This window comes from Pristis pectinata, chromosome 22 (assembly GCF_009764475.1).
Source record: "Pristis pectinata isolate sPriPec2 chromosome 22, sPriPec2.1.pri, whole genome shotgun sequence".
NCBI classification, from domain to species: Eukaryota; Metazoa; Chordata; class Chondrichthyes; order Rhinopristiformes; family Pristidae; genus Pristis; species Pristis pectinata.
The window spans coordinates 23906580-23928860 of NC_067426.1; the positions used below are offsets into that span (position 1 = coordinate 23906580).

At 40.6% G+C, this 22281-nt stretch overlaps 1 protein-coding gene across 1 annotated transcript in view; it reads right to left on the reverse strand.

The window, feature by feature from the left end:
• Positions 1-22281, reverse strand: part of LOC127581607 (disks large-associated protein 2-like) — a 464246-nt gene that overhangs the window by 332053 nt on the left and 109912 nt on the right. Inside the window, exon 2 of the mRNA XM_052036111.1 lies at positions 5676-5753. The gene's annotated coding sequence lies outside the window, so the exon portion shown is untranslated. The remainder of the gene's footprint in view (positions 1-5675; positions 5754-22281) is intronic.

Genomic DNA, 22281 nt, shown 5'->3' on the forward strand with positions numbered 1-22281 from the left:
TTAAAGAACCTATTCAATCAAATCCAAGATTCCTTTAAATTTCCTTGCCCTTAATGTCTCTGCAATAACACCATACAAAGACAAAGGATATTTCATGAACTCAGCCAAGTGAAGGAATTAGTGCAATGCAGCCATTTGAAATGTAAATCTAAATCGATCTTTGGATCAAAGTATCTCTGGGACATTTACCATTGTTCAAACTTTGCTTGCAATGAACAATTGTCATCTATTGTAATCCAAGTTTATAATGGATTTCAAGAGTAAACAAAAATCAATTCATTTATTCCAAGATGAATATTGAAAACTCATAACCTGTCACCTTCATTTGTACATCCAATACCAAAAATATCAAAATCATCCTGCCAAATGTTTGTTCATGAGAAACTCCAGCTGTAACACAAGTAAAATGCATTCAGTTGCTTTTCCACTATCAAGAACGGAAGCATTTCTCTTTCAAGCTAGACTGGATGGCTTCTTTCTAGTTAGTGACAAACTCCAGTAGCATCCTTTTACATACCGTACATCATTCACTCGAAAAGAACTTTAAAAAAAATGCTGACATAAATGAACTGATAGAAAAGTGTATCACTTCTAGTTATGATTATTTTGAAGTGTTCAGGTTTGAACGTGAGGCTTTAATTTGCAGATTGACTCACTCTTGAGTGAAATTTATATTGAAGAAGAAATTAAATTCACATTTGTCAAGATCTGCAAATCTGAAAACTTTTTGTGAAAACCTGATTTTGTTTTGAAATATTTTAGCTGCATGATGTGGAGTTTTCACTCAAAGGCATGGAAGCACACACGCGTGTGCTTATTCTACAATAAACATTGTGGAAGGTGGATTTTTCTTCCCATTGAAGTTCGACAGAATGATTGGAAGAAGTGTTAAGCCACTTCCACCTATCCTAGCATTCAATATCATGGCTGATTTCTGACATAACACCATATACCCAACTTTACATAACATCCCTCAATGCAGTTCATTTATGAAGCCCTGTCAATCTCAGACTTAAATTTAATAATTCATCCACAGCCATTGATGTTGGTAGAAGAGAGTTGCAAAACTTGTACAACTCTTTGGATTTAGAAACAATTCCTAAATCCATCTCCAAAAAGCCTGGCTCCAACTTCAAAGCTGCCACGGCTTGTTTTAAATTCATTATCCACTGGAAATAGAACCGATGTTTTCCTTTATGTCACATGGATAGACCTGCAGGGAACTGGAGGCATGGTTTAGCCTCTAGTTCCATACAGAAGTAGCAAAACACTTCTCTGGCCAGGGTATTATTAAGCCCTGCTATATGATGTGATTTACATTTGGAAGACCCTGCAAGGTCTCAGCGAGCAGACTGGAGCCCGCTACATTCATGAAGTGTTCCTCTTGAAAATCCACTCAAATGTGAACCAATCAGAGTGTAGACAGCTTGCCACTGCCAAGAAATTCGGTACTGAGACCTTCCTTCAAATCATCCTCAACTTCCTAAACTCCAGCCAGTATATCCCTAACTTCTGTGAATTCTCTTTGAAATTTAACCCTTAGAGTCATCGAGAGATACAGCATAGAAACTGGCCCTTTGCCCCAGAGTCCATGCCAAACATCAACCACCCATTTACATTAATTCTACATTCTCATTGACTTCTCCCATATTCTACCACTCATCTACACACTAGGGACAATTTACAATGGCCCATTAACCTGCCGACTCGCACGTCTTTGGGATGTAGGAGGGAACTGGAGCATCTGAAAGAAACCACACGATCGCAGGGAGAACATGCAAACTCCACACAGACAGCACCCAAGGTCAGGATTATTCTGGTAATTTACGTTGCACACAATACATGGCCATTTTATTTGAAATAATGTCACATACTTGCCCAATTATCTTGAAAGCCACAAATTTGTATCTAATTTTGACCCAAATCATTTTATTTCCTTCATTCTTTCCCTTTTCCTTTGTTCAGAATCTAAGGGTAATGTCTCATGCTGGGATACAACTCCATGTGGCTTGAAAGACTTTGAGTATCTAATCTAAGTAGACATGGTTCATCAGTGAATCCCCACAGAGTGTGTCACAGGCTGACTGAACCTGGAATCTTTGTGATTTAAATTGCTCAGTTCACAACAGGTGATTCAATTACTCACGAAACCACCTAGGGATAAAGGTATCATGGTTTTTTTCTATATGAAATATTCAGTTCTAGGTAGTTGAGATTATTATAGGCTTACAAAAGAAATGTGATATTTTGAATCACTGCAGGTCTACCGGTGCTATTTCCCTGAAATGTTTAAATAAAATTTGCATACACATTTAATTCAAAAGCTCAATTAGCACCTTACTTTAATGCATTTCATCAATAGTAAACTCTCCATCTGAGGGCTATCTCATAAGAATAAGAACTGAACATAGTAATTACTCACAAAGACCACCAACTCTTGTCGTGAAATCTTAATGAATATGTTCATTGTTTAACTCAATGAGAGCCATACAATTCTGATACTTTCAAAATATTGCAACAGACTGTGCACAGGGTATTATTTGCTACAGTAATAGCAAATGGTAATAAATATTTTGCCTTAAAAATTCTTATTAGTAATTTGCTGAAGTCATGGAATATTCCCATTAATTGTGGCCTATTTTCTAATACAGGTAAACATTTGGAAATTATGCAAAAATCTGAATTGTTTTTTGGTAGAATCATGGGCATTTATGATTCAAAAGGAGGCCATTCAGCCCCCCGTGTCTAAGCCAGTCAGAAATGAAGCCATTTGGTTTACTCCCACTTTACATGCTTGGGCCTTTAGCCTTGAGTTATGGCTCCCAGTGTTCATTCAGGTACATTTTGGGCAGTGTCTTCCAGAACCACACTACACCTTACGTGGAAAATGTTGCCCCTTAATTATAACCTCAGTGCCATTGGAAGTAATTCTTCCCTGCTAAGGTTGTCCAAGCCTCTTTAATATTATACAGATCCAATTAAATCTTGTTTGAAAGCAAACAACTGCACCCAAATCAGTCTCTGCTTGTAACTAGAATTGTCCAGGCCTGACAATTGATAATCTATTTCACAAAACACTGTTCATAAGGCTTTTCTTCATCCACTAAAATTCCATTTTAATGTCTAAACCTTCAGTTGGGAAAATTGCAATTTCTGCCTGAATTAAACCTGGTTTAATCAGCCTAAGATGCAGGCTGGCAGAGTAACAGTGATAGTTGCTGCAAGTCTTAAGCAACTGATACTGTGATAAATAACCTAAACGTAAAGAAAATATATATATAGCCGCAGAATATGAAACCATCTGTTACTTCCAGATTTCCTATGGAATAACACAATATGCAAAGACTTCTTTGAAAAAAAACAATTAAAGGACTGTGGACACGTTGACTGAATCCCATCTGCAGAGATCAGAGATAACATTCAAAATGTCCAAAAATCAGTTGCAAAAAAAAAATTGATTTGGATCCTTAACCTTCTGTAGCTAAAAAGTTTGTGGTTGACCATTGGAAAGAAAAAAAAGCATTATGTTGGGTTAATATGTTGAAAATAAAATGTTTTACATATTTTGAAGGCCCGCTTTGATATTCAATTTACATTCTTTATCTTCTGTGTTTTAACCTGCACAATAAATAGGCCAATCTTTCTTATTGTACACAGAGAAAATAAATGAAGACCTTGCAAGGATAAACTGGAAAATTTAAATTGCATAGTTTTTCTTTAAAACAGTATGACGTCCCTATTAAATTAATCTATGTTATTCTTACATATTTAAATACCAAAAACAAGAAAAGGATAGAAGTACTCAGTGGGACAAGCAGCATTTGAAGAGAGATGCAATAATTGATGTCTTAGGTTGATGATCTTTCACCAGTCTGTTTCCCTCTTCACCTATGATGCTTTACCCACTGAGTATTTCCAGCATTTTCTGTATTTATTTCAGATTTCCAGCAGCTGCAATTTTTACTTTCAACTGAAAATCTTTGCTCAGTAATTTGTTGGCTGGTAGGAACTTCCAATCCAAGTCGTGGCATTTTGTTGGTTGATAAATTCTTTTAGAACAGTTGCAAACCAGTTCCTGGGAATATCTAATATCTTGCTCATCCCCTAATTTAAGGCATAATGAATTATAATTTTACAGAAAGTAAATAAGATGTCTTTTCATAAGAACTCGAAAGTAACAACAAAAAGTCTCAGCAATGAAATAGGATTATCAAAATCAGGGAAACATTGCTGCCTACCAAGGCATTGTTCAATCAACATGAAACTAAACCATAGCGGCCATCCCTCTTGGGACAGAAGTATAGTTTTTTTTAGGGTCAAAGTGACGTGCCTAACAACAAAAAGGCTTAGTCAAAACTAAGTAAAGCTAATGCAGCAGGCTTTGTATTCAAATATCTGAGGCAGGTGTGCCTGCAGTGCATCAGGGGTCTGGCCATCTTGACACACTAATAGAAACTGGTGGGGTCCATTATCACAGGCAGCTGGGACTCTTTCACTGCACCTGCTGTTACAACTGATCTTTGAAAATGAAGGTCACACTAATTAGGTTTTTATAAAAGGCATTCAGATCCATGGCTTTATAAATAGAGACATAGAATATAAAAAGATGGCAGTTGCGTCAACCTTTTATAAATCACTCGTTCGGGACTTAGTATCACATGATCGCATTTGGGAAAGTTTCATTTTCTTAGAGTGGATGCAGTTGAGAGTTATCAGGGAAAAAAAAGAGCATGAATGAGGGGTTTCAATTAAATGGAGAGACTAGGTTAGATATATTCTCATTACAGTGGAAAAGGTTAAGAGAGATTTAATACAGATGCTCAAAATAACCAGGGATTTGATAAACAAAAAGGACAAACAAACAGGACGATCAGTAATCAGAGCACAGAGATTTAATACAAACAAATCAGAGGAGAGATAAGGGTTTTTTTTTGCAGCAGGTTGCTGTGGTCTAGAATGCTAGTCAGGATAGTTGGTAGAAGCAATTCCAAAGTGACTTTCAAAAGGGAATCGGAAAATTAGAAACTGGCAGGGCTATGAGGAAAGAGCAGTGGAGTATGGGTTTGGGCTGTGATGCATGGATCCTGCTGGACTTTAACAAGCTGAAACCAGTTTTACAAACATTTTGAAAAGCCATACCAACTTGTCATTTTAACTTAATTCACTGGATGGGAACACACAGTCAAATTATGGTTTCACAACCCAACCAATATTTCTGCTAATTGATTTCCATGTAGAATAAGATTAATGGCATGCCCAATGCCTTCAGTTTCTCAGCATTTATTGATTGAAAACTGCCTTCAAAATATAAGCAAAGTTATAAAAGCATCTCACATGGCCAAAATTTCTGGATTAAAACAGAAAAGGCTCAAGATATTCAGAAGGACCAGCAGTACCTGTGGAGAGGACACCTGGGTCAACGTTTCAGGTCGATAACATTTCAGTTCTGATAAAAGGTCATCCACCTGAAACACAAATTTTGCTTCTCTTCCCACAGATGCTGTCTGGCCTGCTGAATACCTCTAACATTTAAGTCTTTATTATAGAAACCATTTGTTGTTTGCATTTAGAATGTCAGATAACTGCTCCAGCATTCATTCAAAAAAAAGTGATGATGACATCAATGGAAAAATTAGCATGAAATAATCACTGATGGTATGACAAAACTGAATTACCTTCAGTGAATGCAGTTCCAGGGTGCTGCAGGAATCATGTCATGTTATTTTATCTCCCTTTGTATTCAGTCTGCATTGCTGAAATAAAATATTAAAAATAAACAGAAGTAGGAAAAATACATTTAAAAGTCAATCCAAATATCTCCAGTTTTCACTGGGCTACATTCATGAAATATTTGTCCAGAAATTCATTCACATTCAATAACATGAAACACACTGTATGGCAGCAGCTTGCAATCGTCTGATTCTGAAGCTCAATTTCATTGACTTCAATGGAACTAATTTTTGAGGCAGAGTACAAAGTGCTAAGGCTACTGTAGAGTCTATTTAATGCTCAAAACTAGCAAAGTAAGAGTTAATTAGGCTTCCTGAAATTGTCAAGCAAAACATTCAGTTGGAGGGAAATTGGTTAGAGGTAATAATGGCTGTCCTTGTCAGCAACAGCCCAGCCTACGAGAGAATATCACATTTGTTCAGGATCACAATCTGTACCAAGGACACAAAGGGCACGAACTCCACAGGGCCTCTACTTTTTTTTGAAGAGAAACAAGACAAAATCTTTTCGTCTTGTGAAGTTAATTGTAAATGGGGACTTTTGTCCATAGACAACAAATCTGATGGCCTCTTAAATGTGTTAGAAGTAGAATTAAACCAATCTTTATTTGAATTATCCAAAGATTAGAATTACCTACTATTGGAAAATCTTGGACAGAATCGCCTAGAAATTTCAGTGGAACCCAAATGGTTCTTCAGATGAATATGGTAACAGCAAAGTGCTGACTATCCCAGTGGTGGGCCTACCACTGCAATATTCAGTGGCATCTGAAGACAAGAAATTCAAGAGACCTTGGTGATGAGAGCAGAGCGAGGTGGGTGGGAGTGGGTAACTGAAGGGCAGGTAATGTTTGTCAAAAGGATTGGTTGCAGGAGGTGGATGAGAGGAGATTCTGACAGATGGAACAGTGGCTGGGTTCAGAAGTGGAGAGATAAATAACTGAGGATTATGACCTGTGATTGGTGCCTTTGGGAGAGTGGGATCCTGGGATCCTGGACCATTGGGGGAAAAAAATCAGAGAGTCAACAACTCGGGGGATTGGAAGGTCAGGTGTCAGGACCTGGGCCTCAAGGGGATAGTTGGTAGAGCAAGTTGGTGCAAAGGATCGAAAAGGTACATGTCGTACTTGCCTTACTCAACATGGTTGTCCCAGAAAGGTCCAGTCATAGTCACTCTGAAACAACGTGAACTAATTTCCTTCAATAGAGGCATTCCACAAGGAATGGCATCATCCCGTACATGACTGACAGGAAAATTGAATCAAGCATAAAAGCATGAATCATCCTGGGACATGCCCAGTCAAGTTTCCAGAGAGGCTCAAAATGAACTCTCCAGGTAAAATCAATTTTCAAACACGTAATGCTGAAATAATTAAACAGCATGCAGTTGAATCTCCAGACGAAAAACCTTTAACATAATCATTTTGTTGGGTGCGATAGTATTTGAGGATATAATGCACTCCAGATTGAAAAATAATGTTGTCATTAAAAAGGCATGCTAACTCAAAAGAAGCCACATCGTGCTTCCAAAAGTGCAGGATTTCACTGATTTGTTAGAAATGTTCTCCAGCTAGCTGTATATAGAACCCAACAGGGTTCTTTAAAGATAAAATAATCACAAGAATACAAAGTTTAATAAACTTCAATTCTTATAATACTTATCAAGAATGGAGAAAAGAAATCTGCAACCTCAGGATCGTGAACAGAATCAAACAGCAATAAGCAATACAAATGTCTACAAAAAGATTTCACAATATAAATAAAAGGTTCAGTAACGTACGTCACTGACTAACGCAATCTGCTACAAACAGCCTTTTCATAATCCCGGCAAGAAAAAGTGAATGAAAGTCTGGGAAAAAAAATCAGATGCATTTACCCCTGATGAAATGAAATCAACCCTGACAACAACTGAATGGAATCCATTGTAAAAGACTGCAAGCAGAGATACGTGGCATCCAGCAATATGCATGTGTCCAATATAGAGCATCTCGGTGCCTAGCAACCTGATATCTCTGCCTGCTTCCATGGCACAGTCAGTCATCGCTCTACCTCTGTGGAAATGAACATCCAGCATAATTTGTCTCTAAAAAAGGTGCAGGAATGCTCGGAGGCTTTCACATTTAAATAGTGTTAGGATCGATTTCTTTTTGACCGCAGCCATTGGACAAGATGCTCTGCACTCCAAATGAAGGTACATGTCACGTTTCCCCAAACCACCTCCTGCCCCAGTCAAAAAGTGCATCGTCACTAAGTGGAATCTATGTCCAATTAATATAATGCAAATTGTTCCTGTTCCTTTCCATCTTGCCTAGGTTACCATGGAGTACAGAAAAGAGGGAAAGCACCAGACACTTATACTCAGTGCAAATTTATATCCGTGTTCATGCTTCTGAAAAATTAAACAAGAAGCTAATGCAGATCAAATATGAAACAAATGCCAAATTGTCAGGAACATGACTGGGCACAGAAACTCGCTGTCAGCCATCAGCACACTTAATACAGCCTTTATTCAGCATCAAAGTTGCAACATAATACATCCAACCCATATTGTCACTGTTCCACTGTACAGAATCACCCTTAGCTGATTCAGGGCAGAGAGAGAGATGGGGACAGCATGACGGCCACTGTATTAAATTGACGGTGGCAGGATATAATTGGCCAAAGATAACCACTGGAAAGAGAAAGTTAAATGTCACAAAGACACCAAACGATGGGCTGAAAAATATTTTTAAGATGAATTCCTTTAACTTTATTCATTTGACATTACCAAGTAAAGCAATTAGAATTTCAGAGAAGATCAACAATAGAGAACAGAAACCAGATAACTAGCCATTAATATCTCTTACACTGAGATAATGGTATGTGCATCAATGTACAGTTAGTTAATAGATGCCTTGTTAACTGAAACGTTTGGATAATGTATTTCTGATCTTTTGCCAGCTCTCTTCCCACATGGCCTGCAGTATTAGCATAAGAATAATTGCAACAATGTGGCTTTTTCACCAAGATACCGTTACTAAATGATGTTTGTCTAGAAACTCCTAATTGGAAATGTTAAGTGTGCTATATGAGCAGTGTCAGCATATAATAGTCTGCCTCCCAAATTCAATCCGTTGATTTCAATGAATTGAATTTTGGAGGCAGAGCAGAATGAAATTTGCTGAAGCCACCAACCAACCAGTGTATTTTATTACTGAGTTCAGTTTTTAAATCTTCTCCAGTGAAATCTAAGAATAAACTTTGTCATCTTATTTCTCCCTGCTCTGGATTTATTTTAATCAAATGCAGCTTCTGCTGCAATAATAATGTCTATGCTCTAATTAATAGAGCAGCAGATAGGAAAGTGAATGGAAGAAAATCCAAACAGCCACCAGTTTATAATTCAACATATTAAGAATTAGGAAGCATTGCAAAGAGGAAAGTGTCCATATGTATAGACTCAAACAACCAAGGTTACCTCCCATTCAGAGAAGACTGGATACAATTTGAACTGTGATACAGTCCTCAACAGGTTAACAAGTCTCCTACTAAGGGAAGATGGAAATTGGATTTGTCTACTTGTCCAAAATAAATATTGTATGCCTCAGGGTTCTGCTTGTTTAGCTATATGCAAAGACATCTGCACTTTGGACTTGGCAATGAAATTCTGCTCACTCCTATACCAGCCTTTCACCTTGTGGTCACCATGGTCACATGGGAGAGGGAAGGGAAAAAAAATGTTGATTCTCATTACTGTTGTAAAATCAAAACCTACTCGTAGGAAGTGGAAAATTGAGAAGCTTCCATGAGAAGGTGCTGCTCAATGTGAAAAATGCCTTTGTACGTGCAGTAACCCATGGACATACATGCCCAATATTAAACTAAAGTATTAACATAAAGTATCTCAGAAAGTTGTGCAAAGTAAATCAGTCTATGGAGATCTGATTGCCAAGCAATTCTAAAACACAGCACTAACAAATCACAATACAAGACTTCCCTCCCCTCTCTTCTGTAATTAATGGTGACAACAAGATAAAGGTTGGGATAGGAGAGAGCAAAATTTCATTTGCAAATGCAAATAACAACCACAGATATCAAATATTCAGAGCAGCTCTGGCTTGGCTTTAATAATTGCACATGGACCATATAAATAATTAGGGGTTAGGTACCTGCTGCATTAATGAGCCCCTTGTCTCCTTTCATGTCAGTAACATGCTTGCTGAAATGAAATTTGTTTTTAATAACAGAAGCAGAACAGATATTGGAAGTGTTCCTATCTCATTAACTACTGGTTGGTCATTAAAAAACAGTGGAATCTAGCCTATTAAAAACTTAATGCAATAGGACATAATCCTTTCTCTTTGCACCCTTTTTCTACTTCTCCCCACCTATTACTCAGCACTGATTTCCAATCTAAGTGCATCATAAAGGAAGGAAATAAAATTAGGAATGTAGCATTGACATAGTCCCTTTTCCCATTTCAGTAACATCCTAAAGCAGTTCAGAGTCAATAAATTACTTTGAATTGCACTCACAGTTGCTATGTAAGTAAATATAGCAGCCATTTGGCAGAAAGCAAGATACCACAAAGAGCCATAAGATAGTTTGGGGGAAAACGTTCACAATAATAAATGGTTTTGATAGATCAAGTAAGGCAAGTATTTTCCATTGCCATGCGGTTTGATAACCAGAGGAAGCACAATTAAAATAATTTACAAAAGAACCAAAACAGAAATGAGAATTATTCTCAATCTGAATTGTAGTGGTTGAATGGAGGGTACAAGAAAACTCAAAAGGAAACTGGATAAATACATGAAGGGTAAAATCTTGCCGTCCAGAAGAAAAGGACAGGGGAGTAGACGCTAACAAGTTAACACAAGCACGATGAGCTAACTGGCTTCACTTTGTACAAAGATTCTATGATAAAGTCTTAACTCACCTGCCATCTCTGCCCTTCTACTGTATATTTTGTGTCCTTTAAATCATTTTGATTAAGGAGATACTTCGATGGTTTTTCCATTTGTTCAGATTTCATTGTTTTTTTTTACTGTGCCATTATCACTCATACTTTCCCCAACATTCTAAGCCAAACATTTTGATGCCAAGGTTTCATCCAATTAATGCCAAGTGCCTTTTGATATCCCTTCTTGACTGATTGGTGTCAGGTTATTGACAGATTTTCTGAAGCATGTCTCACTAAGACAGAGACCTTGCTCCAACTTGTACCTCACTCCAGCGCCCCGTACCAGTCACCTGTCACAATGCACAGCTGAAAAATGCGGACCAGATCAAATACCAGGGCAGTATCATTCCTAATTACAATTCCCTAGATATGGAGGAAATCAGAATTAGGAAATCTAGCAGAGCTCTTGCCCAACACCAAAAAAGAGCCTCTCTGTCAAAATGAAGATCCAAGGCTGTGGTTTTAACACCTCTGCTTTACATTTCAGAGACATGGACCACCTTCTTGCAGCTCACTGAACAATTCAAAGCAGTTTCACATGTGCACTCTCTGCTCAATAATGACTATTTGCAGGCAAGACAGAACAGCCAAGGATGCATCAAGGATGTTCACAACACAATCTAGGTTGATTGATGTATAAAAATGGAAGACCGCCACCTCTTGTACAGGGAGCTGGGGCAGGCAAGATGAAGGAAAGGTTGTATATACAAACGCTTCAAAGATAACCCAAAGAGCAGTCATTAATGAACTGACATCAAACTCAAACAAATGGCTCAGGTCAGGACTCACTGGGGACAAGATCAGTGTATACAGCTTTGAGCATGATTAATGTGAGAAGCTCCACAGATCTGCAGCATCGAGCATCACATCTAACAGACTTGCTATGCTGAAGTGCAGCTGACAATATGCATCACGATTCGGACTGCAACTCATATACCTAGTCACACAAGTGATTTGCATCACCATTGTCACCAATAGCCCATCGTATGCTTGGACCAAATTGCCCATTTAACAATTGTTTATACTTTAATACTAATACACTGTCCTGTAGAAGAAAATATTCTATATCCTAAACCATCAGTTTCAATTGATAAAATGCTTTCAGCTTCAGTGTTCTTTATCATCCTCATTGTTAAATTCTGCTGATTCTCCACAGAGTGCTATTGGAAAACACAGGTCACTTACCAGGCTGAAAGGGCTTTATGCTTCTAAAGGATGCATATGGATGTACAATGATCTTGATAATTATACCTTAATAAATGGTATTTCTGCCCTACAATTTACGAGAGCCACTTCAGATAATGCATTAAATAGCTTCTGAAGAGTTGCATGGTCCCTGTATCTTGTTTTAAATCAAATTAATATTCTCACTATGCCGTTCAGTGATCAATTCAAAAATTATTTCACACGTTACTGTATTTCAGACACAAATACATCCAATAATGTAGCTATGCACAAGTCACAAAAATGACCAGCTGTTCAGCCTGTATCTACAAACACCGTCCAGCAAAGTTACCACTTAAGTGGGGTACTTCCAGTGGGAAAATGTTACACAGACTGTTGTAGCACTTGTACAATATGATAAAAATGCATTATTCGATAAGATGTATGAGGAAAACAGTAATGTAATATAGGCATTTAATATGTTGTGGTGCCGAAGTTACTTGGTGTGCATCTAACTGGAAACAATCATCCTTCTTGCCCCTGTTCCTGCCCCAACTTGTATCCAACTTATACCCTCCCTCTTTCCCCAACAATCCAGGCTACGTACATGGTCATGGAGCCAGAGAACTGCAGGATAGAAACAGGCCTTTCAGCCCGAATCAACCACCAATTTACACTAATCTTACATCCTCATCAATTCCCCCCAGATTCCACTACTTACCGACACACCAGAGGCAATTTACAGCAGCCAGTTAACCTACCAATCCACACGGCTTTGAGATGTGGGAAGAAACTGGAGCACCCAGAGGTGTGGTCATGGGGAGAACATGCAAACTCCACACAGACAGCACCCCAAGGTCAGGACTGAACCTGGGACTCCGGCATTATGAGGCAGCACCTCCACTCTTAGCACCGCTCCGCTGCCTGGTTAAGTGGGAGTTGATGGTAAGCAACCTTATGCAATACACACACAAAATGCTGGAGGAACTCCAGGTCAGGCAGCATCTATGGAGGGAAATAAACAGTCAGCATTTCAGGCCATTTCATCAGAAGGGTCTCGACCTGAAACTTCAAGGTTCCACCTGCTAGGCTACTTCAGAAGGTCAGAGGGCAAGGGATCCAGGGAGGCTTGGCCGTGTGGATTCAGAATTGGCTTGCTTGTAGAAAGCAGAGGGTTGTGGTGGAGGTAGTGCATTCAGATTGGAGGCTGTGACTAGTGGTGTCCCAAAGGGATCGGTTCTGGGACCTCTACGTTTCCTGATATTTATTAAAGACTTGGATGAGGGGGTGGAAGGGTGGGTTAGAAAGTTTGCAGACGGCACAAAGGTCGGCGGTGTTGTGGATAGTGTGGAGGGCTGTCGAAGCTTACAGAGGGATATTGATAGGATGTAGAGCTGGGCTGACAAGTGGCAGATGGAGTTCAATCCGGAGAAATATGAGGTGGTACACTTTGGAAGGTCTAACTCCAAGGCAGAGTACAAGGTTAATGGCAGGATTCTGGGCAGTGTGGAGGAGCAGATGGATCTGGGGGTTCATATCCACAGATCACTGAAAGTTGCCTCACAGGTAGATAGGGTAGTTAAGAAAGCTTATGGGATGTTAGCTTTCATAAGTCGTGGGATCGAGTTTAAGAGCCGCGAGGTAATGATGCAGCTCTACAAAACTCTGGTTAGATCACACTTGGAGTACTGTGTCCAGTTCTAGTCACCTCATTATAGGAAGGATGTAGAAGCATTGGAAAGGGTGCAGAGGAGATTTACCAGGATGCTGCCTGGATTAGAGAGTATGGATTATGAGGAGAGACTAAAGGAGCTAGGGCTTTACTCATTGGAGAGGAGGATGAGAGGAGACATGATAGAGGTATACAAAATATTAAAAGGAATAGATAGAATGGACAGCCAGCGCCTCTTTCCCAGGGCACCAATGCTCAATACAAGAGGGCATGGCTTTAAGGTAATAGGTGGGAAGTTCAAGAGAGATATCAGAGGGAGGTTTTACACCCAGAGAGTGGTTGGTGCATGGAATGCACTGCCTGGGGTGGTGGTGGAGGCTGATACAGCGGTCAAGTTCAAGAGATTGTTAGATAAGCATATGGAGGAATTTAAAATAGAGGCATATGTGGGAGGAAGGGGTTAGATAGTCTTAGGCATGGTTTAAAGGTCGGCACAACATGGTGGGCCGAAGGTCCTGTATTGTGCTGTACTGTTCTATGGTTCAATAATATCAGTTGGCTACCACCTCACCTCCACTGAACTCAAAACCCAAACTATCTGTCTACAAGCTCAACTTCAATACCATCTCTGCCACAACACCCAACTATCATTCTGCAAGCAGATGTCAGACCCTATCTCATATAAAGTCTCATTTCCCTGTCATCTCACAAGCTAAGCTCTGCTGACTCTTAATCCCTTACACCATCACTTTCACAATTCTCTTCCTGATTTATAAATTCATCAGTGGCATTGCTCTACTTTGCCTTGGCAATGTCCCCCAGGCAACAGTGGCACAGCTGGTAAAGCCACTGCTTCACAGTTCCAGTGACCCGAGTGTAATCTGTGTGGAGGTCATACATTCTTCTTGTAAATGTGTGGGATTTATCCCACATCCCAAAGATGTGGGTTGGTAGGTTAATTGGTCAATGCAAGTTCCCCCAAATGTGTAGGTAAGTGGTAGAATCTGGAGGGAGTTGACGGGAATGTGGGGAGAATAAAATAGAATTAGTCTAAGTGGGTGCTTGATAATCCATGTGGGCTGTAGGGACCAAGGATCTGTGTGACTATGACTCCAGCACCGTGTCCTACCCTGCATCAATTGTTCTTTCACCTCTGACTGTTTGTGCAGCAGTGGAAGAACACTCAATCATGTTCCAGCACTCTGAAATCCTTCCTTAGAGTCCTTTACTATGTCACATCTCTCCTGGTTTTTAGAAGTATCATTAAAACCTCTCTTTTTAAACTGCATCATCAATTGTTTTCCCTAACCTCCAAGTCTACTCAGTCCCTAATGCCTCTTTGTACTTGGCTACACTTCACTATATTAAAGTCACTATAAGTGCAGGTTTCCGCTGTTGAAACAAGATGGATTGAGACTGGCACTGTGATGCTCAAAGTAGATTGGAGAACTTTCCTATAGGGCATGAGCAATAATGTAAAGTACACTGTATTATTCTACATTAGTGTATGTTTTAGTGTATTCCTTTTGTACACAAACCACTCTACGACAATTAGAGATTAAGAGGGTTAAAATAGAAAGTGCTACAAAATGTGCTGGATCACAACATATGATTAACCCGCAGTATTTAATACAGTGCAGGGCACACTTGAAATTTATGCTGCCACTTCATCATAATCATGATTTGAAGATCTAACAATAATAACCTGAGCACACTACTACAGTGCCCAACATAGTGAACAGCTAGCACTTGCTCATGTTAGTGAGGGATTGGGATTTAACTTTCATGTGCTTCACTCCATCTTCACACAATAAGCAGTGCGCCAAGCCTCATAGCTACAACTCACAGCACAAGCACACAGTCAGTTATTCAACTGCCACAGCTACATCAAAAAACCACATTGCATAACACTTCCTAGCACGTTGCCACTCTCTCACAGGTTAAGGTGCACACAAGGGATGTCTTCTTTTTAGGCAGTGCCTTGAGATTGAGAGGGATTTACTTCTACTCTAGTTTTGTGGGTATTGAGGGGGCCCCAGACTCTTCCACAGAAGGGGCAGGTGGTGGCTGAAGGGATGGATGGGATGGGTAGTTTTTCCAAGTGATCTGCTCCTTCTGCCGCTAATGTACGACCTCTGTGTGTTCCTGATGTATGGCCTCAAAGTTCTCAATACCATCCCAAATGCTCCTTCTCCACTTTGAATGGTCATGGGCCAGAGATTCCCACTGGGGACACTGCAATTCTTCAAGGTAGCTTTGAATATACATATGTATTTTTTTCCCGGTTATCTTTTCCCATGGCAGAACTTGGAACAGACCATCTGTTTGGGAATCTGGTGTCGGGCATATGAGTGACATGGCCTTCCCAACACAGACAACTCAGTACAACATGGGCCTCAATAATGGGATACTGGCCTGGAAAAGGATATTGGTCCTCCCAATGATTTTGGAGGATTTTGCAGAGACTCCATTGGTGTTATGCTTCCAATGCCTTGATTAAGCAGCAGAATGGCAACAATGTCTGCAGCAGAGAATGATTATTGGAGCAGTCATTCCAGAACCAGTAAGCAGGAGCTCACCAACGTGAAGATGACGGTATGCTCATCTTTAAACCTCATTCTCGCAAACCACCCCCCTCTCCTCCCCCCCCCGCCCCACCTCAACACACAACCACTTGTGAAGACACAAGAGACTGCAGATGCTGGAATCTGGAGCAACAAACTGGCGCAGGGTTTGAGCCTGAAACATCGACAATTCCTTTCCTCCCACAGGTTGAGTGAGCTGGGGCTTTTCTCTTTGGAGAGGAGGATGAGAGGTGACTCGATAGAGGTGTACAAGGTAAGAGGCATAGATCAAGTGGACAGTCAGAGACTTTTTCCCAGGGAGACAATGGCTAACACAAGGGGACATAGCTTTAAGGGGGATGTTAGGGGTAAGTTTATTTTACACAGAGAGTGGTGGGTGCGTGGAATGCACTGCCAGCAGAGTTTGTGGGGGCAGATACATTAGGGACATTTAAGAGACTCTTAGACACATGAATGATAGAGAAATGGGGAGCTATGTGGGAGGGAAGGGTTAGATTGTACTTAGAGCAGGATAAATTGTCGGCACTTCACTTTCTGATCCATTCATGGCCCCATACTTGTCCTTACTCCCCTCAGTAACCAGTCCCTGAACAGCAACAGCATTTTTTTGGTAGAGGTGGTTTGTACAGACAAGGTGGGTCAAACAGCCTGCATCTGTGCTGTATGACTAGGACAATGGCACAGAGATAAAGGCCACAGTCACTTGATCCAACACTTGCAGCCACCAGCTCAGGGACAGGCACATCTACTGTAGAGGTTTAAGTGGCTTAGTGGACCTAAAGCTTCCTCTCACAGGAGGACAGCATTCACTCTTCCATCTCTGCCAGTGCCTCTCGCTGTCATCTACAAGCCAGCCGAGGCTGCTGTAACCCTGAATATGTGGTGTAGTATCAAGCTAGGATTTCCAAGATGTGCAATGTTATCTTCCAAGGCCATCTGTAGCCTCTTCCACTGCAAGTCCAACAATCTTCCATCACCTCTGGGGGAACCTTGGGGCAGGCAAGAGAATGCCAAAGCCAGAAGTCAAGTAAGACAAAGGGAGTTTAGTTGACAGTTGTTCAGTTTTTGGCACAGATAGATGCATAAATATGTTGGTGTTAACTTTTATCCAATAATTGTAGCCAAGTGAACACTAAAGACCATCAGCAGAAGGTAGGTAAGAACGTGTGAAATTATTTATTCATGTTTCAGGACCTGGGCATTGTCGTCAAGACCAGCATTTATTGCCCATCCCTAATTGCCCACAAGATGGTGGTGGTGGTGAACTGCTGCAGTTCTTCAAGTCAAGATACTCCCATGGTGCTGTTGGGTTGGGATTTAGACTCAGCGACATTGAAGGATTGTACAAGAGTGGTATGCAACTTGCAGAGAAACTGGTGGGTGGGGGTGTTCCCATGTTCTTCATGGTGGTAGGGATTGCGGGTTTGGGAGTCTGATCAGTTGTATTCTGACTACTCATCCAGAAAGGGTCCCCCTAACAATAGCTCCACTTTTCCTCATCCTTCACCTTTACCTCTTCCTCCTGCTTCAGTTTTACCTCCCATCTCTTCCTCTGTCTCGGCTGCCTACACCAAATTCTCCAGCTGTGCTGTTACAGGTAAGGGTGAACCAGCCTGATCACCAGGATGTGCAATAGATAGCACACCACAAGTTTCAAGACCATACAGCAAAACTGCTCCATGGCAGAAGAAGTGTTGTCTGACAATGGAACCAGCTGGCTCCATCAGGTTACTGCTGGTTTTTGCTATGTGTATGTTTGCCAAGAAATTCATTCCCAGTTGGTGATGCCAAACACAATATGTTGCCGTGACAACACATTGCACATCTTTTCTGAAATACAACTCCATGGCTGATTGGGAAGAAATTTAAAGGCAATTACCCCTCTGAGCATGATGTGCAAGCTGGAATTATGAAACAGATGGACAGAGAACAGCCCTGATATCCGTGTCAAACACATTTTGGACTTTGGACTAATGACCCAGTTATTAAGTTCAAAACAGACCGACACAAAATACAAGCTTCATGACTGCTTCCTGGCTACCGGGCAGTGAACATCAAGACGCAGAGGGTCTGGTTGCTTGAGAGTGGAATCCCTTGCAATTGCAGTACATTTTGGAAGCTCATAAATCCAAATGCTTACACAGCCTGCAGCCCTCCGCCAAGGGAGAACACAATGAGCTCCACTCTCCTAGAGTACCGGTCTGTGACTTGCTGTTTGCAGCACACCGCTATATTCTGGAAAGTTGTGGGCATCTCCTGTTGCAACCTAAAATGAGCCGGAATCGTAAATCTGTTGGCCAATTTTCCCTCAGCAGTAACTGGTGAGGTGGTTCTAATCCTGCTCTGTGATTGCAGTGTGGCACTGCTCAGAATTCTGAACCTCCTTACTGAAGTAAAGTCTCCAAATGCATTGCTCTTCACCAAGGTAGACAATGGAGAAATATTTCCCATGATCCTTCTGGATCCTCCTCCTTCTTCTACCATGTTTGCCTGCTCTGCACATTTTCTACTGATATCAGTCCACTGATGGAATGATAACTGCAGAAGTCTCGTAGGGAAGGTGTACACCTTTCCTTCTGCTGCACGATTCCTTTTTTTATTTCAAAATCTTCCACAACACTGCCATGCTGCTCTATCTAACTCAAACTACTGGTTCATAAATCAACCAGCAACAAAGAACCTTATAGATAGTCCAGGCTGGCAATTGGGATTGGGGGTGGCAGGGTTGGGGAGGGGGTGAGGGGAGGAGAGGGTGAAGAGATAGAAAGCAGGGTCCTTCCTATTGCTTAATATTGGAACTTCATGTACAATGAACACATGGTATTAGCTGCATCTGTGGAGCTGAAAGCTCTACACTGCCAAATTTTTGACCTAATTTGTTTTTTGGCAGATCCACTGGCCTACAGAGACTCTGGCTCACTTTCCATCTTTTCTTAAAATGTACTTTTTTTTAAAAAACAATTGCTTTGAGGTAAATCAGAAAATATTTTTTATTGGGGGGAATTCCCAAAACTTTGCCAAATCTTACATGCAAGGTGGCATTGCTAATAAGAGCAACATTTAATTTTTTTTTTTGATGTGTTACCCTGACATTCACATTCTGATACTTGAAATGTAGGTGCAACTTACAGAAACTTAGTAGTATTACAACATAAATAAACTATCAGACATCTGATGTCTGTTCTCTGGGTACAAGAGAAATGTTTTACAATACATATTTTATTGTTCCATAAATCAAGGACACCAATTTACAATGCCTACACAAGTCAAATTCAAAAAAATATTTTATATTATAATATTCTGGATTTTCTTAATTTTTTTTCCAGAATATTACATCAATCTAAGTGTAATTTTTTGTTTAGTTGCATTTAACTGTGGATTGATTTTTTTTTTATCTGTGACAATAAGAATTGCAGGAAGACACAGACAGTCAGGTCACTGGATTGAAAAGTGACAAATACAATTTAATCCATAAATAGGCTGAGCTAATGCATTTGGAAAGTGTAACAGGGCAAGGAATATACATTAAATAAGAGGATATGAGTGGTGTGGAGGAACAAAATGATTTTGGAATGTATAGCCACAGATCCTAACAGGCATCAGGGAAGGTCAACAAAGGTGGTTACAAAAAGGTATATAGGATGATAAACTTTATTAACTGAGGCAAAGAACTTAAGGATATAATGTTGCCAGGCCAAGTGAGGAAAGACTGTATAGGTAGGTTTGTTTCTTTAGTCTACAGGGGGCTGAGGGGAATTCATTGTTTTTATTCCAAATTTCCCAAATCTGTAGATTTTACCATTCTGGACTAAGGGAAAATTCAATTGAAGTGTATAAAATTAAAAGACAGTAAAAGGAACGACTTATTTCCCATAGCAGAGGGTCTAAAACAAGTTAGATTGAAATAACTTGAGAGAAGGACTGGAGGGGAGATGAGAAAAAAAATGTTTTCACTGAGAGGGTGGTTAAGAATCTGGAACTCACTGCTTAAAGGGTGATGGAGGCAGACACCCTCATCATGTTGAGACAGTACTCACAGAGTGTACGTGAAGAGCAATGACCTGCAGGGCTAAAGATCTAGTGCCAGGAGGAGGGATTAAACTGGAAGATGTTCTTCAATTGGCACAGACACAGTGGCTGAATGGCCTCTCCGATTGTTTTAAAGTTAAGAACATGCAACAAGGTACATATATTTGCCGAATAATGTAACTGCAAATAATTGGCTACTGTAAATTACCCTTGGTGTAGGAGGGTGGTAGGAAAATCTGGGTGGAATTGATAGACATGGGAGAGAGGATATGTTACAGGTAAATTGGGAAGGTGGAGTGGAATGAGTGGGAAGTACACAAATGTTCTGGGAGCCAAAGTGGACTCTGGGCAGTATGGAAAAATTATTATGTAGAACACTAGCTCTTCCCTCTCAATTTCCTGCGCAGAATGCTCCCCACCCCCACTGACACTGAATGTCAGTTTTTCCTTCCCAGTTTCGTCACCCAACCCCCACAAATGCTGGGTTCCATTGACGCCCTCCATCCTCCCATACTCCCCTGCCTCACCACCACAGCCAGCAGAGGAACTCCAGCCTGAGCTGCAACAGAATTTTAATTTACTCATTGAGCAACCAAAATGGTTATTGTTCCACCGCACTTCCACTATTTTGTTGCGGAAATTTCTACCATTGCAAAAGGAATCATTCCCTTCACAGCTCTCCAGTCTGCTCTTCCATCCCCACAAATCACTTGCTTTGATTGCAAAGGCAGGAGGTGCAAACCTCCCCTTATGCCTCCTCCTTTCCTGCCATCCAGGGACCCAAACAGTCCTTCCAGGTGATTCACTTGCACTTGCTCTGATGTCTGCATTTGGTATTGACTATGTGGTGTCAGTCTCCAGGAGAAAAGAGACAGTTTCTAGGTACATAAAAACTTAGAAATTTATTTCTATTGATCAATGCCTGTTTATATGATCCCCACTCTCAACTCCACCTCCGTCTCATTTTATCCCTATCTCTTCCCACCACCCTCATGTAAATATTGAGCACCCTCTTAAACACATGTCACACAAGGTGGCAAGATCCACATTCCAATCCTCTCTGGGTAAAGACATTTCTCCCTTCATTTCCTATTGAATATGTGATTCTCTTACTACTTACATGCCTTGGCTTTAAATACTCCTGCAAGTGGATCCACCTTAAATCTATCCTATCAAACCCCTCCCTCACAATTTTAAAGGCTTGTTATACGATCTCCCAACATTCTACTTTCAAGAGAAGGGAACCCCAGCCTACTTAGTCTCAGCTGATTGCTGTTATTGTTCAATTTAATCTTGTTTGTGCCTTCTCCTGTGCCCCTATACCTATTCCTTTCCTTTTAATGCAAAGAACAGAATTGTGCACACTACTCCATGTGTGGCCAAACCAAGTCTGACCTAACTTTTCAGCTGGCACAGTCAAGCACTGTTGCAGAAGTGGATTGAATCTCCTGAACCAGCAGCACCAGATTTGTCATCTTTTCCTTACATTGAAGACAGTCATGCAGCCCATCAGCCCTATGCTAGCTCTCAGGACAATCCCATTCCCCACTAATTTCCCTGTAACCTGATCTTTCTCGCATGCCCATTAACTCCGCCCAATTCTCCTGCCGCCCACCTGCACTAATTTACAATGGTCAATTAACCTACCAACCTACAAATCTTTAGCATGTGGGAGGAGACCATAGGAGAAACCCACAAAGTCACAGGGAGAATATGCAAACTCTTCACAGACAGAACTGGAGGTCAGGATTGAACCTGGCTCACTGGAACTGTGAGGCAGCAGCACTATCTGCTGCAGCACTGTGATGTCCATTTGGACATCTAATGCTTGCCAAAACTGGAAGGTGTGTAACAGTTGGTTCAGTGGTAGATTCCTGAAGTTCAACTGGAGGAAGAGGACAGGAGGTGAAGGGCGTATATTTAACAGCATTGGGAATGTCTCACATCTTCTGCAGTTGATTTATCAGTCACTTAAAGATTTGTACCCTTGTTCCTGATGTTCTGTTCTGGCCTTACAAAATGTGGGGACTCTGAACTATGGTATTTGCAACTCTTAAAAGTAACATAGAAGATGACAATCAGAGATTGTTTACCTAAGAGGCTTTCAAAATAGCTGAAAAACAAAAATCAGGATAGGGAACAATGTGGCTTTCTCTCGGT